General features: G+C 40.3%; 1 pseudogene; it reads right to left on the minus strand.

Moving 5' to 3' along the window:
- The window catches only part of LOC103661844, a 25994-nt pseudogene extending 23122 nt beyond the window's left edge, over positions 1-2872 (minus strand).
- Between the last annotated feature and the right edge of the window lie 17003 nt (positions 2873-19875).

Below are 19875 nucleotides of genomic sequence, written 5' to 3' on the forward strand. Positions count from 1 at the left end.
TCTACAAATATTTGAACTTTCACAGAGCAACAAAAAGAACTCCATATTTGCACCTAACATGATGGAACTATCCCTTAGACAAATGACAACATTCTCATCCTCTCCCCAAAATACTAAGATGCAAAGTTTCATGAGTCATTGTATTCCTCTCTGAGCTATTAATTATACGTCAAATTCAGTCATAGCCACATGTAAACATTCTAAAGACTTAGTTGTAAAGTTTACCTCCAACAAAACTTGCATACAACTGTAAAGAAAAGGAAAAGAAAGAAACTGTATGTACACACACACAAGAAGATATATATATATATATATATATATATATAGCCACTGCAGTCATCATTTCTATAACGGTCATGCAGCTGTAGTTGATATTTATAACCCCTTTCTTCTACATCTCATTCATGTTTCCTTTGTCCCCATCAAGGCCTCAGGTAGTCAGGATTCTCTACTTTATATACTGAAGCAAACCTTCATTTCTAAATCTCTAGTTGTCCCATCTTTTTTAAATTTCTGTGGTTTTCTATTAACTTTTTACTCTTAGACAGGAAGTACCAAGAAAACTTAGTTGATATTTATAACCCCTTTCTTCTACATCTCATTCATGTTTCCTTTGTCCCCATCAAGGCCTCAGGTAGTCAGGATTCTCTACTTTATATACTGAAGCAAACCTTCATTTCTAAATCTCTAGTTGTCCCATCTTTTTTAAATTTCTGTGGTTTTCTATTAACTTTTTACTCTTAGACAGGAAGTACCAAGAAAACTCCAAAGAACTGCCTTGGTTCCATATTCCTCTACCATAGTCTGAATTTTTATTTCCCCCCACAAAATTCGCATATTGAAAACATAATAACCACGGCAATGGTATTAGGAGGTGAAGCCTTTGGGGTGTGATTAGATCATAAGGGCAGAACCCTCACAAATGGGATTAGTGCCTTTAAAGAGCGATCTCTTGTTTTTCCACCATGTGAGAACACGACATAAGTCTGCAATGCGAAAGAGAGCTCTTACCTGACCATGCTGACATCCTGATCTCAGACTTCCAGAACTGTGAGAAATAAATTTCTGTTATTTATAAGCTCTCCAGTATATGGGATTTTCTTACAGCAACACAAACAGACTAAGACATACTTATTGCCTCCATTGTGCAGCAGGAACCCAATTTCCTATCAGAAATCCGGATCCATGCCCTGAAACAGAGTAACCTCCTTCTTGACCTGTTAATTCAAGGACATGAAGACCCAAGCAGCCAAGCAGCAGCCTCTACTTTTAGTTCAATAGAACCATTGTTGGGTCCCCCTTGGAAATCAAGACCACCATACCATCTATAAACCAGGCCCAAGATTTGTTCCTCCTCAGCCACAAATCCATAAGAAATTCTCCATGAAGCCATAGTTATGGAAGAAAGAAAAAGACAATACAGCAGCAGTTAGTGTTGAGGGAGTCTGAGGTGTCTGCGCACACAACTTCCTTGTGCCTTTTAGCACAAGCTCAAGCTCAATTTCTTATTTACCATTTCCGTTGAATAATTGATTTCTGTGGCTCATGCCTAAATTTATAGCTTGGTAGCTCAGAGAACAACCAGTTTATTATGGGAATCTTAGGTCACCTGGTCCAATGATTAGACAGTGAGGCCTGGTAGCAACCTAGAGCTATTCCTCTAAAGAATAGTTTCCATTAAAAAAAAAAGCATGGAGGGGACCTTGGTGGCTCAGTCAGTTAAGCATCCAACTCTGGGTTTCAGCTCAGGTCATGATCTCAGGGTCATGCGATTGAGCCCTGTGATGGGCTCCACACTCAGCAGGGAGTCTGCTTGAGATCCTTTCTCCCACCCCCCCTCCCCCTCTGTTCCTCCCCCTGCTCACTCGCAATCTCAGATGCTCGCTCTCTCTCTCTCTCGCTCTCTCTCAAATACATACAGAAGGAAAAGGAAGGAAAGAAAGGAAAAGCATTTGCTAAAAACTCTAGACTCTGCCCTATAATTCTGCTAATACCCTAATAGTATTTGCCAAAGGCTCTGTAGTAAATCCCTCTATTCCACAGGTTTTTCAAGTATCATCAGATCTGCTAGGTCATAAAGCCTAAGGGGAAAAGAAGTTCTCACTGCAGCTTGGACTTGCAGCAGAGCCTCCTTTTGCAGTCCCCATTCAAAATCCACAACCTACAGCTTATTCAGTAGGAGGTATCATAAATACTCAAATATATGGTGCCTCCAGAATCCAAAAAAGCCTACCCAGCATTGTGCCTCTTTTTGTTGGTTGGTGGTACAAGATGCAGCAACTTGTCTTTTACCCTTGAGATGGTGTTTCAAAAATTTCACTGAGCTGGTGAATTTTCGTGGGGTTTATAACCCATTCTTTGTTTCTCAGATGTCTTACTAAGGCATCTAAAGAACTTGTTATTTCCTGCTCGAGGCAATGAACATAATCTCAACCAATGTAGTGGAGAAATGTGAGGTTGTTTGAAATGTCAGGACAATCACTATAATAGAAAGCAAGAAAATTAACATAGCCCTGAGGCAGAAAGTATATTGTTGGTCCACCCAAAAGCAAACTACTTTTTGTGTGGTTCTTGCAAATTAATATGGAAGGAAAAAAGCATTTTCCAGGTCAATAGCTGCACAGCACACCAATGTTGATTTGTTTCAGTTAAAGGCACCACATCTCAAGCAATAGCTGCAATTGAAGTCAACACCTGATTAAATGCATGATATTCCACGGCCATTCTCCAAGATCCACCCCAATTCTACAGAGTCCAAACAAGCAAATTAGGGATCTTATTTGTATCTTCAAACCTGCATCTTCTGAGTCTTTGATAGTGGCAATAATCCCTGCAATTTCTGCAGAGATGTAGTATTGCTTTTGTTTACCATTCCGGCAGGGAGGGGAACTTCTACAGGCATCCATTTGATTCTTCCTATAATATCTTTACAAGTCAGAGAACCTTTGTAATGATTCTTCCAGTTGACAAATGTGTCCATTCAGTAACATTCAGTAACGTAGGAAAGAACCATAGAAGTCTGTGGATCTATTGAGCAGACAGTAATTCAAATTTAAGCCAAAATTATAGAGACAAAGATATATCACTTGACTACCATGAGCCCTACTTTGATGAGTGGACCATAACGGCATTTTGGTTCCCTTGGATTTTGATTCAATTCAGAGCCAGCATATAACAATCTCTTCAAAAGTCTCAGTATTTCCTTTTTCCTAGTGTTCATTCACTCTAGTAAAATGCTACAATTCCCTTCAGAGAAAGCTAGAGGAAGATTCACATTCTGAAAATTTTTCTGACATATTTTATAGCTCATAAATATGTGGGGTTTTTTGGTAGATGCACTGATGTCTACATAAGTGCAAAAAGATAACAAAATGTTCATTTTCTTTCATTCAAAAAATATGTAGTGAGTGCCCACTGTGTACCAGGCCTTGTTAAAGTTGATGGATATAAAGAAATATCCTCAATGATCTTGCATTTTAGTGAGAAGAAAAATAATAAAATACTTCTGGTATTTGTAGATTATGATAGGTTTACTAAAAGGAATAAACAGGTGATTTGTTAGGGCTATCAAAGGGAGATGTGGGGGGAGTCACGTCAGATAAAGTGGTTGGCAAAGGCCAATCTGAAAATGTAAAATTGAGGTTAAGATGTGAAGGAAGCAATGGAACCAAGTCATGACAAGAACTGAAAGAATAAGTTTCCAGGCAGAAAAAACAAGTCTCTCGGAGACCCGGAGTTCAGAAGTGCCTGGGTGCTTGAAGCACTGTGAGCCAAAATGGTGGTATGAGATGAGGTTAGAGAGACAAGCAGAGGCCAACAGGAGGTCCTTAGAAGCCAGAAATTTGTGTAGTTATTTCTGCTATAATTAAGACATGTGAATTGTTTAAAGATTTTATTTATTTACTTGAGAAACAGAGAAAGAAAAAGCACAAGCAGGGAAGGGACAGAGGGAGAAGCAGACTCCCTACTGAGCATGGAGCCTGATGTGGGTTCAATCCCAGGACCCTGAGATCATGACCTGAGCCAAGGGCAGATGCTTAACTGACTGAGCCACACAGGAGCCCCAAAACATATACATTTCTAAAAACCACTCTGCTATGCCAAATCACACAACAAAAACCACAGGTTTTAACGGAAAATACAGAGCTACAGGTAAAACACTTAAAAATTTTGTGGCACTTTAAAAACTGATTAAAACCTAATAAAACACATTTTTAATGATTAACAACATAAATACTACAATAACTATATACCTGAAGCTTGCTCATGGAAGTAGACATCGGAAGGGTTGCAGCTCTGAGCTCTGGGAGGCAGAAGGAGGGTTATATGAAATCCAGCAGAAGGAGAAATACCTGATGGAGCGGGGGAAATGATGGCAGAGGAGCAGAGGACCCTGTCTCAGCCGGTCTTCTGAATCGAGCTGGATATACCAGACCATGCTGAACACCCACAAAATCAGCCTGAGACGTAGGAAGATACATCTGGATCTCTACAAAGGAACATCTGAGTATTGAGGTATGAAGCGGGGAGCCATGAATCCGTGCACAGATATCGGAAGATAAATGGAAGATGGAGGGAGCCGCAGCACTCAGGCGCCAGGAAGCAGGAGCCACCTTCACTGGGGAGCGGGCCGGACTCACGGACCGGTAGCCATGGAGAAATCAGACAGAAACCAGACTGAAATCGGGAGCTCAGGAGTGCACACGCAAACCAGACTGAAACCGGGAGCTCAGGAGCACATGCGCAAACCAGACTGAAACTGCGCGCTCAGGAGCACATGCGCAAACCAGACTGAAACCATGAGCTCGGGAGCGCGCGGGGGATCTGGGGGCGGCTGGCGGTGTTAGAAGCACAAAGGGCAGAGACATGATGACCGTGGGAGTGAGGACTGGGAAGGGGGCTGTGGGGCACACAACCCGGGATGCTGTGGGTTTTTAGCAGCACCGACAGAAACAGAGAGGCCAGGAGAGCTCAGTGAAGATCAGACTGTGATCTCTCTGTTCTGAGACAGAGGTTTGGATACGGTCATTGCTGCTCTGACTCTCAGAAGAGTAACAGAAAGCCACGAGGGAAAGCCGCCAGAGAACAAAAGCCCGGAAAAACAGGTTCACATTGTGCTCATCCCCACCCCCCCTCACAAGGGATGGGGCAACTCTACCCAAACAGAGTTGCCTGAGTATCAGCACAACAGGCCCCTCCCCCCAGAAGGCAGGCTGAAAAATCAAGAAGCCCATATCCCTAAGGTCCCTATGAAACAAGTACACCTTGCTTGGGTCCTGGTCAATAATCTGGGCTCTGTACATCCCTGCAACCACACCTCAACAGAATGATGAGGATGAGAAACCTCCAACAAAGGAAAGAAAAGAGACTGTGGCCTCTTCCACAGAACTAATGGATACGGATATAACCAAATTGTCAGAAATGGATTTCAGAGTAAAAATGATCAAGATGATGTGTAGGCTTGAAAAAAATATTAACAAAAATATTGAGAATATAGACTCTCTAAGGGTGGAAATGAGACTGAATCTGGCAGATATTAAGACTGCTATGAATCAAATGCAGTCTAAACTGGATGCTCTGATGGCCAGGGTAAACAAGGCAGAAGAACGAATTAGTGAGTTCAAAGATGAGATGATAGAAAAGAAGGAAAAGAGGGAACATGGCTTAAAAAACTCCAATTTCAAGAAATAAGACTACGGGAGATTACCGACTCAATGAAACATTCCAATGTCAGAACCATCGGTATCCCTGAGGGGATGGAGAAAGAGAGAGGTCTAGAAGAGATATTTGAACAAATTGTAGCTGAGAACTTCCCTAATCTGGCAAAGGAAACAAGCATTTGTGTCCGAGAGGCAGAGAGGACCCCTCCCAAGATCAATGAGAACAGACCAACACCACGTCACATAATAGTACAATTCTCAAATCTTAGATCCAAGGAAACAATCTTGAAAGCGGCCGGGGGGGGAAAATCCTCACGTACGGAGGGAGGAATATCAGAATAACATCAGACCTGTCTACAGAGACCTGGCAGGCCAGGAAGGGTTGGGAGGGTACTTTCAAAGCTCTAACTGAGAAGAACATGCAGCCAAGGATCCTTTATCCAGCAAGGCTGTCATTCAGAATTGATGGAGAGACAAGGACCTTCCAAGACTGGCAGAAACTGAAAGAATATGTGACCACCAAGCCAGCCCTACAAGATATATTAAGGGGGGTTCTGTAAAAGTAAAAGACCCCAAGAGTGATACAGAACAGAAATTTACAATCTATAGAAACAAAGACTTCACAGGCAACATGACATCATTAAAATCATATCTCTCAATAATCACTCTCAATGTGAATGGCCTAAGTGCTCCCATAAAACACCACAGGGTTTCAGATTGGATAAAAAGACATGACCCATCCATATGCTGTCTACAACAGACTCATTTTGAACCCAAAGATACATCCAGACTGAAAGTGAAGGGATGGAGAACCATTCTTCATGCCAACGGACCTCAAAAGAAAGCTGGGGTAGCAATTCTCATATCAGACAGATTAGGTTTTAAGCTAAAGACTGTAGTTAGAGATACAGAAGGACAATATATTATTCTTAAAGGGTGTATCCAACAAGAAGATCTAACAATTATAAATATCTATGCCCCCAACAGGGGAGCAGGTAGATACACAAGCCAACTCTTAACCAGAATAAAGAGACATATAGATAATAATACTTTAATAGTAGGGGACCTCAACACTCCACTCTCAGCAACAGACAGATCATCTAAGCAGCAAATCAACAAAGAAACAAGAGCTTTGAATGAAATACTGGACCAGATGGACCTCATAGATATATACAAAACACTACACCCTAGAACAACAGAATACTCATTCTTTTTGAATGCAGGTGGAACTTTCTCCAGAATAGACCATATGCTGCGTCACAAAACAGGTCTCAACCATTACCAAAAGACTGAGATTATTCCCCACATATTCTCAGACCACAATGCTTTGAAACTGGAACTCAATCACAAGTTAAAAATTTGGAAGAAACTCAGACACTTGGAAACTAAGAAACATCCTGCTTAAGAATGATTGGGTAAACCAGGAAATTAAAGAAGAACTTTAGCAATTTACGGAAACCAACGAGAAAAAAAACACATTGGTTCAAAACGTATGGTACACTGCAAAGGTGGTCCTAAGGGGAAAATACATAGCCATCCAAGCCTCACTCAAAAGAACAGAACAATCTAAAATGCAGTCCTTATATTCTCACCTTAAGAAGCTGTTTGGAACAGAAGAATAGGTTTAACCCACACACAAGAAGGTAATTGATCAAGATTACAGCAGAGATCAATGAATTAGAAACCAGGAGCACAGTAGAGCAGATCAACAAAACTAGAAGCTGGTTCTTTGAAAGAATAAATATGATCAATAAGCCAATAGAGAAAGGACCCAAATTAATAAAATTATGAATGAAAGGGGAGAGGTCACAACCAACACCAAGGAAATAGAAACAATCATTAGAAACTATTATCAACAACTATAAGCCAATAAATTAAACAACCCGGAAGAAATGGATGCCTTCCTGGAAACCTATAAACTACCAAGACTGAAACAGGAAGAAATTGATTATCTAAACAGACCAATTAATCATGAAGAGATTGAAGCAGTGATCAAAAACCTCCCAAAAAACAAGAGGCCAGGGCCTGACGGATTCTCCGGGGAATTCTACCAAACATTCAAAGAAGAAGTAATACCTATTCTCCTGAAGCTGTTTCAAAAAATAGAAACAGAAGGAAAACTACCAAACTCATTCTATGAGGCCAGTATTACCGTGATCCCCAAACCAGGCAAAGACCACATCAAAAAGGAGAATTACAGACCGATATCTCTGATGAATATGGATGCCAAAATTCTCAACAAGATCCTAGCTAATAGGATCCAACAGTACATTAAAAGGATTATCCATCACGACCAAGTGGGAATCATCCCTGGGATGCAAGGGTGGTTCAACATTCACAAATCAATCAGCGTGATAGATCACATTAATAAGAGAAGAGACAGGCACCATATGATCCTCTAGATGCAGAAAAAGCATCTGACAAAATACAGCATCCTTTCCTGATTAAAACACTTCAGAGTGTAGGGATAGAGGGTACATTCCTCAATCTCATAAAAACCATCTATGAAAAGCCTACAGCTAATATCATTCTCAATGGGGAAAAGCTGGAAGCCTTTCCCTTAAGATCAGGAACATGACAAGGATGCCTACTGTCGCCATTATTGTTCAATATAGCACTAAAAGTCCTAGCAACAGTAATCAGACAACAAAAAAGAACAAAAGGTATTCAAATTAGCAAAGAGGAAGTCAAACTCTCTCTCTTCGCAGATGACATGATACTTTATAGGGAAAACTCAAAAGACTCCACCCCCAAATAATTAGAACTCATACAACAATTCAGTAATATGGCAGGATACAAAATCTATTTCTATACATGAACAATGAGACCGAAGAAAAAGAAATTAGGGAATCAATTCCATTTACAATAGCACCAAAAACCATAAGATATCTCAGAATAAACTTAACCAGAGAGGTAAAGGCTCTATACTCTAGAAACTACAAATCACTCTTGAAAGACATTGAAGAAGACACAAAAAGATGGAAAAATATTCCATGCTCATGGATCGGAAGAATTAATATAGTTAAAATGTCTATGCTACCCAGAGCAATCTACACTTTCAATGCCATCCTGATCAAAATACCAATGACATTTTTCAAAGAGCTGGAACAAACAAACCTAAAATTTGTGTGGAACCAGAAAAGACCCCAAATCGCCAAGGAAATGTTTTAAAGGAAAAACAAAGCTGGGGACATCACATTGCCTGATTTCAAGCTATACTACAAAGCTGTGATCACAAAGACAGCATGGTACTAGCACAAAAACAGACACAAGGACCAATAGAATAGAATAGAGACTCCAGAAATGGACCCTAGACTCTATGGTCAACTAATCTTTGACAAAGAAGGAAAAAACATCCAGTGGAAAACATACAGTCTCTTCAATAAATGGTGCTGGGAAAATTGGACAGCTATATACAGAAGAATGAAACTTGACCACTCTCTCACACCATACACAAAGATAAACTCCAAATGGATGAAAGACCTCGATTGGAGACAGGAATCCATCAAAATCCTAGAGGAGAACATAGGCTGTACCTCTTCGACATTGGCCACAGCAACTTCTTTCATGACACATCTCCAAAGGCATGGGAAATAACAGAAAAAATGAACTTTTGGAACTTCATCGAGATAAAAAGCTTCTGCACAGCAAAGGAAACAGTCAACAAAACAAAGAGGCAACCCACGGAATGGGAGAAGATATTTGCAAATAAAACTACAGATAAAAGACTGGTATCCAAGATCTACAAAGAACTTCTCAAACTCAATATACAAGAAACAAATAAACAAATCACAAAATGGGCAGAAGATATGAACAGACACTTTTCCAAAGAAGACATCCAAATGGCTAACAGACACATGAAAAAATGTTCAAAATCATTAGCCATCAGGGAAATTCAAATCAAAACCACATTGAGATACCACCTTACGCCAGTTAGAATGGCAAAAATTGACAAGGCAGGAAACAACACATGTTGGAGAGGATGTGGAGAAAGGGGATCCCTCCTACATTGTTGGTGGGAATGCAAGTTGGTGCAGCCACTCTGGAAAACAGTGTGGAGGTCCCTCAAAAAGTTAAAAATAGAGCTACCCTATAACCCAGCAATTGCACTACTGGATATTTACCCCAAAGATACAGATGTAGTGAAGAGAAGGGCCATATGCACCCCAATGTTCATAACAGCATTGTCACAATAGCTAAACTGTGGAAGGAGCTGAGATGCCCTTCAACAGACGAATGGCTAAAGAAGATGTGGTCCATATATACAATGGAATATTACTCAGCCATCAGAAAGAACGACTACCCAACATCTGCAGCAACATGGACAGGACTGGAGGAGATTATGCTAAGTGAAATAAGTCAAGCAGAGAAAGACAATTATCATATGGTTTCACTCATTTGTGGAACATAAGGAATAGCAGGGAGATAGGTAGGAGAAGGAAAGGAAGAATGAAGGGGGGGTAAACAGAAGGGGGAATGAACCATGAGGGACTATGGACTCAAACTGAGGGTTTCAGAGGGGAGGGGTGTGGGGGATGGGCTACCTGGTGATGGGTATTAAGGAGGGCACGTATTGCATGGAGCACTGGGTGTTATATGCAAACAATGAATCATGGAACACTACATCAAAAACTAATGATGTACTGTATGGTGACTAACATAACATAATAAAAAAAAATTTTTTAATAAAAAATAAAAAGAATAACACCTGATGTGGACAGATGTGGCCCATAACCCACATGAGGTAGCTGCGTGGGGGGGGGGGGGGTGTGTGCATGTGTGCTCCATTCACTGGGTGCAGTTTCTGCATCCACCTGGTGTTTTTCAAACATTAGCAAATGTGAAACTTCCTGTGCCCAAATACATCTATCACTTTTTCAAAACAAGCATTTCGGCAGGACTATTTTATTATTAATTGTAGGAGAAGCCACTGGAAGGTTTTAAAATAGCAAAGTGCCATAATGTAATTGTGCTTTAAAAGATCACTTCAGCTGCTCTGTGGAGAACGATTATAGACCAGGATGAATGGTATTTACTGAGTTGGAAAATACTGAGAAAGGAGCAGGTTTCAAGCGAAAGAGTAGTGGGAATGACAGGTGGGCAGACGGATCTGCCTCCAACCTCACTGGAAAAGTCAGAGTAGAAATATAACCTGCATCTGTGGAGTAGTTAATGTAATAGGACCACTTGAGACAGTCTAGGTGGGTAGAAGGCCCAGGGCCTTTCTTATCACCACAAGCACGAATTAGAGATCCTACGCAGTTCTACCTTTCTTATTCAGCTTGGACATACAGTCACACCAAAAAACAGAAAAAAAAGAGAAGGACACAGAAGAGGAGAAAAGTAAAGAGGGAAAGGAAAGAAGGAAGGAAAGAAGGGAAGGAAAGGAAGGAAGGAAGGAAGGAAGGAAGAGAAAGGGAAGCGAAGGGAGAAAGAAAACTATAAAATCCAGATCTCTGATGTACAATACACTTTCTAGAATAAAGCTGCAAGCAACAACATAACATTATTTACATTAGCATGACTAATGACAGGTGCGTTGCATTTTCAGACTGGGGTCTCTGCACCTTTTTTTTTATAATAATTTTTGTTATATTACGTTAGTCACCATACAGTACATCCCTAGTTTTTGATGTAAAGTTCCATGATTCATTACTTGTGTATAACACTTCTGCATCTAATCCGCAGGCTTCACTTCACCACACCCAGAACCACTTGAACTACTTGCTGGCTCTCCCCTTCCCGTCTCAAAGGACAATCCAGACCTTGGCCCTCTGGGGCAAGCTGAACTTTGGCATTCAGTATCAAGCCAAGCCCAGTTCCTTTTATCCCCAATTCTAGTCATTGGTCTCTATCTCTTATCTGTCCTATTTTAGGAACCTCCCTGATGACCTAGCTCCCTAAAACAGGTGGTCCACCTAGCTACTGCCATTAGATTCTCCTTCCCAGCTACTTCGCCACCTCAATTCAAGATTATAAAAAGAAGTCTCTACTACCTACATTCATCTTTCCTGACTTTTAATAACCACCTATTTCTAGACTCCATATCCATGGCCTGCATACACCTGCTGGGATACATAGTCTTCCCTTAATATGATACAGTCACCCTACCTTACACCACTCACAAAGATTACCTCAAAATGGATTAACTCAAAAAGACTTAAATGTAAGACTGAAAACCACAGAAGTTCTAGATGAAAACACAGAAGAATAAAAAGTTTTTCGACATCAGCCTTGGCAATGATATTTTGGATGTAACACATAAAGCACAAGCAACAAAATGAACGTATGGGACTGCATCAAACTAAAAAGCATCCGCATAGCAAAAGAAATGAACAAAATAAAAAGACAGCATATGAAATGGGAAAAATATTTGCAAACCATATATCTGATAAGTGGTTAGTATCACCCAAGAGATATGAAGAACTCATACAACTCGAGAGAAAAAAAAAAAATCTGATTAAAACACAAAGGATGTGAATAGACATTTTTCCAAAGAAGTTATACAAATAACCAACAGGTACATGAGAAGGTACTCAACACCACTGATCATTAGGGAGCCACAAATCAAACCAAAAGACAATAGAGGGGCGCCTGGGTGGCTCAATCAGTTAAACGTCTGCCTTAGGTTCAGGTCATGATCCCGGGGTCCTCGGGTCGAGCCCAGCTGCGAGCTCTCTGCTCAGTGGGGAATCTGCTTCTCCCTCTCCTCCCTCCTCATGCTTTCTCTAGCTATCTCTCTCAAATAAATAAAATCTTAAAAAAAAAAAAAAAGACAAGAGATAACAAATGCTGGTGAGGATGTGGAGAAAAGGGAACTCTTGTGCACTGTTGGTAGGATTGTAAATTGGTACAGTCACTATAGAAAATAGTATGGAGTTTCCTCAAAAAATTAAAAATAAAACTACATGATCCAGCAATTCCACTTCTGGCAATATATCCAAAGGAAATGAAAACACTATGTTGAAGAGATATCTGCACCCCCATGTTCACAGCAGCATTATTTACAATAGCCAACACACAGAAATAATGTAAGTGTCCACTGATGGATGAATGGATAAAGAGGATTATTTCTACACACACACACACACACACACACACACACACACCACACACACACAGGAATACTACTCAGCCATAAAGAAGAATGAAATCTTGCCATTTGCAACAACATGGATGGACCTAGAGGGTATCATGCTAAGTGAAATAAGTCAGACAAAGACAAATATCATATGATTTCACTTATATGTGTCATCTAAAAACAAACAAAACGACACTAAAAAAAAAACCCTCATAGATACAGAGAACAGATCAGGTTGATGGTTACTGGAGGAGAAGAGGGTTGGGGAGTGGGCAAAATTCACTCTATGTGAATCTGTTGTTTCTATGTCTGGTGCCTGAAGTTCACAGGGCAGGCATCTGGGAAGGGAAGATAGACATCAAGTGGGGTAAGCAAGGACAAACTAGAACGTGCTGTCAGAGTCGAGATTTTAACCAACATTCAAGCTAATAAGTTAGCCTTGTACTGTTCCATAAATCCTGGTGGAAACACTATATTCCAGGGTCAGAGAGAAAAAACTCTTTACTCACAGTACAGCAAGCAGCAGAGACATCATGCTTGTCTCAGTTCCTCTCGCCCCCAAGTCCCATAGGTGCAACACAGAGGTACTCAGACACTGCACTTACAGGGAATTTGCATCACAGTTAAGAAACCCCGAGTTGAGAGATTCACCAAAGTAAGCACATACTTTGCAGTAAGCAAGTCTGTTCTTTATCCCAGAGTAAAATATTATCTAATCCTCAAGGTTGCTCACAGTAAATAAACACAACCCTGAGAAGTGCCCAGGCAAGAAGAGACTTGTATTCTCAGCATACCCAGCAAGAACATCAAGGGACACTCAGAGACCATGGGGGATTGCCTCTTCCAACATTTTTGAGGCTGAGCTGGAACCCATTTAGATGAACTTGAACCTGCCTTGGTCTTTCACTACCTCCAAGTCTTCAGCTTCGATGATAAATGTGTCCTCCAGGAGACACTGGTGCCTTTCATCATAAAGCTAACCATGCATCTGGCCCAGGAGTCAGGGAGACTGAGGCAGAAGCCGCAGCTGATGCCAGCCCAGCTGCTGACCTACTGCAGACCAGATGAACCAGCGGACAAGCGACAACACACAGGTCTGCAACAGCAGAGCATAAAAAGCAAGATACCTGTTGTCCCACTTTTGCCTTCCAAACCTTATACAAAATATCTCTCCTGACTCATGCTAACCCAAAACCATACAGGAAAAGGAATTCTAGAAAACACAATTTCAGATTAGCTAAATTAACCTAATATAATCTACACAGGCCATAGACAAATGGCCTCCATGTTACCTTTCTCCTGAGTCTGTTACGTCTCACGGTCCACCTTTGGGCAATTCCTATCATTCCCGTTTCATGGAGGAATGGCTGAGGATCAAAGGGCAATTGAAACCACTAGCCATGTTATTTCAGGGGTCCTAGGAGCACCCCCAGGTTCAGTGATTCTCTAGGAGGGCTCACAGGTCTCAGCATCGTCATATTCACAGCTAAGATTGATTATAGTGAAAGGATACAAAGCAAAATCAGCAAAGGAAAAGTATGGGAAGACGTGGAAAAAAACAGGTACAAACGTCCAAGAGTCCTCTTCCAGTGAAGTCCCACAGAATGCATTTAATTATCCCAGCAATGAGTTTTATCAACACGTGAGGCATTGTGTGCCAGGGAAGCTCATAAAGGGCTCACTGCCCTGGGTTCTTATGGGGGGCTGGTCATGTAGGCACTCTCTGCCTAGCATATACCAAAACTGCAGGCTCCCGGAAGGAAGGAGGTGTTCGACATAAACCACATTGGACAGTTTAAGCACAGTGAACAATTCTTATCATTTGTAGGCATGATGGGAACCCTCTCAAAACCCAGGTTGCCAGAGGGTAACCAGAGGCCAATCTTGCAAGCAGGCCTTTTTAAGGAGGGCAGTCTCAGTGCTACTATGTTAACTGCTTTCTGTGCATATTTCTTGATACAACAATAACCATGACTCCATTACAACCAATGAATTGTTCTCTTTGAGTTTTGGAATATTACACTCCCCTGGGGTTTTGGGGTTTTGTTGTTCTTATTGTTTGTTTTTTTACTTGTAAAAAGGAAACACCTTTTCTACTCACATTTTCCATAAGGAAGATTTTTCTCTAAACTCCCCTGTTAACTTCTCCCCTTTTCCCTTTACCCATACTGGTCCAGGAGAGGTAGAGTGAATTAACTGATTGCTAGTTTAGGAAAAATAACTGGGCTTGCTTGGCTTGGACCACCCTAAATTGGCTTCAGGCTAGTGATGGTCTTCTGAGGAGCATATCAAGGGATATGTCCTCTTCCTGGGGAGGCCTCCTCCATCCAACACTGCTGGTTTCTCTGCCTCGTTCTGGGCTTCGATATTAGCAAACTCATGTGATAGGTCTAGAGTCCTTATCTCAGCAATACAAGTAACTTTTGGCCCTCTTCTGCCTTATTTTTTGTTGTAATTTACTAACTTGATCAGAACCAAGTAGAGAAGAGGGTTTCTTTTTTTTTATGTTTTTTTATTATATTATGTTAGTCACCATACAGTACATCCCTAGTTTTTGATGCAAAGTTCGATGATTCATTAGTTACGTATAACACCCAGTGCACCATGCAATACGTGCCCTCCTTACTACCTATCACCAGTCTATCCCATTCCCCCACCCCCCTCCGCTCTGAAGCCCTCAGTTTGTTTCTCAGAGTCCATAGTCTCTCATGCTTCACTCCCCCTTCTGATTACCCCCCCTTTCTTTATCCCTCTCTTCCCCTACCGATCTTCCTAGTTCTTATGTTCCATAGATGAGAGAAATCATATAATTGTCTTTCTCTGCTTGACTTATTTCACTTAGCATTATCTCCTCCAGCACCGTCCATGTTGCAGCAAATGTTGAGAACTCGTTCTTTCTGATAGCTGAGTAATATTCCATTGTATATATGGACCACGTCTTCTTAATCCAGTCATCTGTTGAAGGGCATCTCGGCTCCTTCCACGATTTAGCTATTGTGGACAATGCTGCTATGAACATTGGGGTGCATATGGCCCTTCTCTTCACTATGTCTGTATCTTTGGGGTAAATACCCAGTAGTGCAATGGCTGGGTCATAGGGTAGCTCAATTTTTAACTTTTTAAGGGACCTCCACACTGTTTTCCAGAGTGGCTGTACCAACTTGCATTCCCACCAACAATGTAGGAGGGTTTCTGTACGTTAGAGTCCCCTGGGAGACCTTGACAAAGAGAAGGAAAGATTATTTTGAAAATGGTACACATTAGTTGTTAGAGTGGAATTTTTTTTCTTTCTTTATATCCTTAATCTTCTAAAATATGATCCTATTATTTTATAATCATGAAATATTATTTTCATAATAAGGAAATGAAAATATTATGCTCAGAAAAAGGTCCTGGTGTCTTTAAAATCAGAGAGGAACTATAGCTAATCATCAGTAAACAGGGCAAAAATCACAAGAATAACACTGAATACTCCTTAAATCATAATCACATAAGATATAGGATATATGTGCTTAGACGGATAACTAAATTATAAAGCTTTATGCAGGATGCCTGGGTGCTCAGTTGGTTAAGGGTCCAACTCTTGATTTTGACTCTGGTCATGATCTCAGGATTGTGAGATCAAGCCCTGCTGTGGGCTCCATGCTCAGCAGAGAGTCTGCTTGAGTTTCTCTCTCTCTCTCTCTCCCCGTACCCCTCCCCCCCTTCTTGCATGCACACATATGTGTGTTTTCTTTCTCTGAAATAAATAAATCTTTAAAAAATAATCAAAGTGTTATGTATCCTGAGGTTGAAGCAAATTTTGAAACATTTGTGCCTATCTTAGTTGGCTTGGAATTCCTGTTTACCTCGTTAAGCACGAGATCTGAAAGCAAGAGGCCTTTGTAGAAATATGCTGTTTTCAATCAATTCATCTTTGTGATTTAATTTTGCAACCAAAAGTCCTCACTAACATCTTATTCAACACTTGTTATTCAGCTTAGCATTTTTACCTTGATATCAAGGTTTGATAAAGTTCTTTCTTTCAAGCAGGCAATTTTTCTGAGCTTTGGAACAAATGTTATTTCTTCATGTAGAACCATGTTTTATGAAAAGTATGTGTTATTAAACGTTAGAATCAGGTTCATTGTGGTGAGGTGCTCAGGCTATGAGAACACAAGAGAATGGATCTTCCCCACCCTTTCCCATTATAGGTAAAGAAGTCTTACAGACAGTGTTATGTGGAATCACCCAAAGCCCCTCCCCTCAATATTTCTCTTGCTCTCGGTTATATTTGCATTAGCTAAATATTGTATGATGCTATTACCTTAATAGAGCTAGCAACAGGGAAAACAAACTGCTTTCTTTTGGGGACTTTCATGCATAAACTGGCATCACACCCACTTCATACTCTCTCCATTTTCTTTTGCACTGACACAGAATGAAACAGATGTACATTGATCAGCACTCATGGTTACTGTCAAAGAAACTAGCCAATGCAGGGTTGATGGAGCTTTAGGCGGGGATGGATCATCAGGACTTCATCTCCCCCATCTCTCTGCTCTACTCTTTTTTGTGTTGGCTTCATTCTCAGCAGGCTTTCTTCCATTCACTGGCAAATGACAGCCACCAGCAGGTCCTGGTTTAAATGGTGATCTCAGCATACAAATTCAGAGAAAAGATAAATAACCTGTTTTCCCCAGGATCCATATTAAAATTTAAAAAGGGTGTTGACTAACATTGCTTGGAAGTCATGTCTGGACTCCATCCTCAGCCAAGCTCACTGCCTGGCGGAAGGATTAAGTGTGGTCACGAAATATATAGTTCCTTAACATCACAGGGTTTCAGAGAAGAAGTTACCAAAATACAGGAATACTGAAAAATCAAAATAATAATAATAATAATAATAATATGACATTAAAATATGGAATGGGTTGGGGTGCCTGGGTGGCTCAGTCATTAAGCATCTGCCTTCGGCTCAGGGCGTAATCCCAGAGTCCTGGGATCGAGCCCTGCATCGGGCTCCCTATTGGAAGCCTGCTTCTTCCTCTCCCACTCCCCCTGCTTGTGTTCCCTCTCTCGCTGGCTGTCTCTCTGTCAAATAAATAAATAAAATCTTTAAAAAATATATACATATATATGGAATATATGGAGATACATATATATATATATATATATGGAATGGGTATCCCTTCTCACCTTCCTCTTCACCAGATATGAAATGTTAATATACTAGACACCTCTTGGCTGGTTACCTATGGAGGTGGGTATCCAACCATCTGACTATTCCTCGTTGCTCTGAGACCCAGCTATAGCTTGTGCGTGCAGGAGTAATCAACTAACACAAGCCGGGCCCCTCAAATATTTGAAAATTTGAACCTAAAGACAAAGAGACACGGGGCGCCTGGGGGGCTCAGTCGGTTTAGGATCAGATGCTTGATTTTGGCTCAGGTCGTGATCTCTGGGTTGTGGGATCAAGCCCTGTGGTAGTCTCCGTGCTGGGTGTAGAAACTGCTTGGGATTCTCTCTCCCTCTGCCTCTGTAGCTCTCCCCTGCTGGTGCACACATTCTCACTCTCTCTGTGGGTTTTTCTCTCTCTCAAAAAAAAAAAAAAAAAAAGACAAAGACACAGGGAGTTGATGGAATGGAATCATAGTAATGGCAATACATGAGAGGAGAAAAATTAGCCAGCTCCAGAACCTCTGGACTTCCTGTTCCTTAAGATAATAAATGTCCATATTGTGGTAGCCAGAAGTAGCTGGATTTTTGCTTACTTTCATGTTAAATCAAACTAAGCAGTATCTGAGGCAACCTGAGTTCAGTTCTGCTACTTGCAATGAAAGAACGTAAACTAGTAAGTGGACCGTGCACTCTGCATGTTTCAGGTCTCACCACCCCGCAGTGAGGTTAGCTCTACGTTAACGTCCTAAATACTGCTGCTCTGTCCCCACATCTGTTTGACTAGCAGGGAACCCATCTTCACCTGGCATTTCCCTCCTTAAGTGTTTTCTAAAATCCCACTCAAACTCTTAGACTTCTCTTTAAAAAGTTTACTAGTTATTACCTCTTGCAAGGAGGTAATTGCAAGAATGATTTTTTCATTGGCCTTAACTGATGGGGTCTCTGATGAAAAAGGTGTGTACATGTAGGAAATTTGGAAAATAGAATAAAATGCAAAGACAAAAAACAACTATAATTTTACCATTAAGAAATAATACTTTTATGAGTAGCTTATTTTCTTTCCAGTATTTCTAATATTTTTACTGTGAAATATAACACCTGTGTATAAGTGCACACACTGTAAATGTAGACTTTGAGAAATAATCACAAAAGAAACTTCCAGTAACCATCATCCAGGCCAAGAAACAGAAAATTACCATCACTTCAGAATCTCCCAAACATTTCCCCAATTATAACCTTCTTCCTCTCCCATAAGTAATGACCAACTTAACTTTTGTGATTATTTCTGTTGCTTTTTATTATAATTTTATAACCTAAGTATATGTTACCAAAAATTTGATTTTAATTTTGTCTGTTTTTAAACTTTATATAAATTAAATCATACTTTATGTATTTTATGTCTTGATTTTTTCACTCAACGAAATGTATGCCAGATTAATCCACATTATTGAATGTAGCTGGAGTTCATTTATTTTCATTAGCTGTATAATAATCCACTGCATGATATATAAAAATTTATCTATTCTACTCTATATAGACATATTGGTTATATCCAGTATATTTCTTGAATATTTTCTTTCTATAGTGGAATTATACTAACTCTAGAATTGTATATTCTACTTTCATCATTTAACATTGTAGTGTATTTTCTCTTGTGATTAGAAGTTATTTAGAAATATTTTATCTAATTTCTATATCACATTTCATTATATGTATGTACTGTAATTTTTCGACCATCCCTCTAGGGTTCTCACTTAGGTTTCCAATTATTTGTTACTACAGGTAATGTTATGGCTAACATTTTACACATAAGAATTTTTATCTGTATTTCAAAGCATTTCCTTAGGTCATTTCCCCAAAAAAGAAACACTATATCAAATAGTATAAATACTTTAAAGTCAAAGTTCTCTCCAGAAGGGTGGTATTAACCAGGAGTGAATGAGAGTGCATATTTCACCCCTCCTTCCAGCATTA

Source organism: Ursus maritimus, unplaced genomic scaffold (genome assembly GCF_017311325.1).
Source record: "Ursus maritimus isolate PB19 unplaced genomic scaffold, ASM1731132v1 scaffold_11, whole genome shotgun sequence".
Lineage (NCBI taxonomy): Eukaryota > Metazoa > Chordata > Mammalia > Carnivora > Ursidae > Ursus > Ursus maritimus.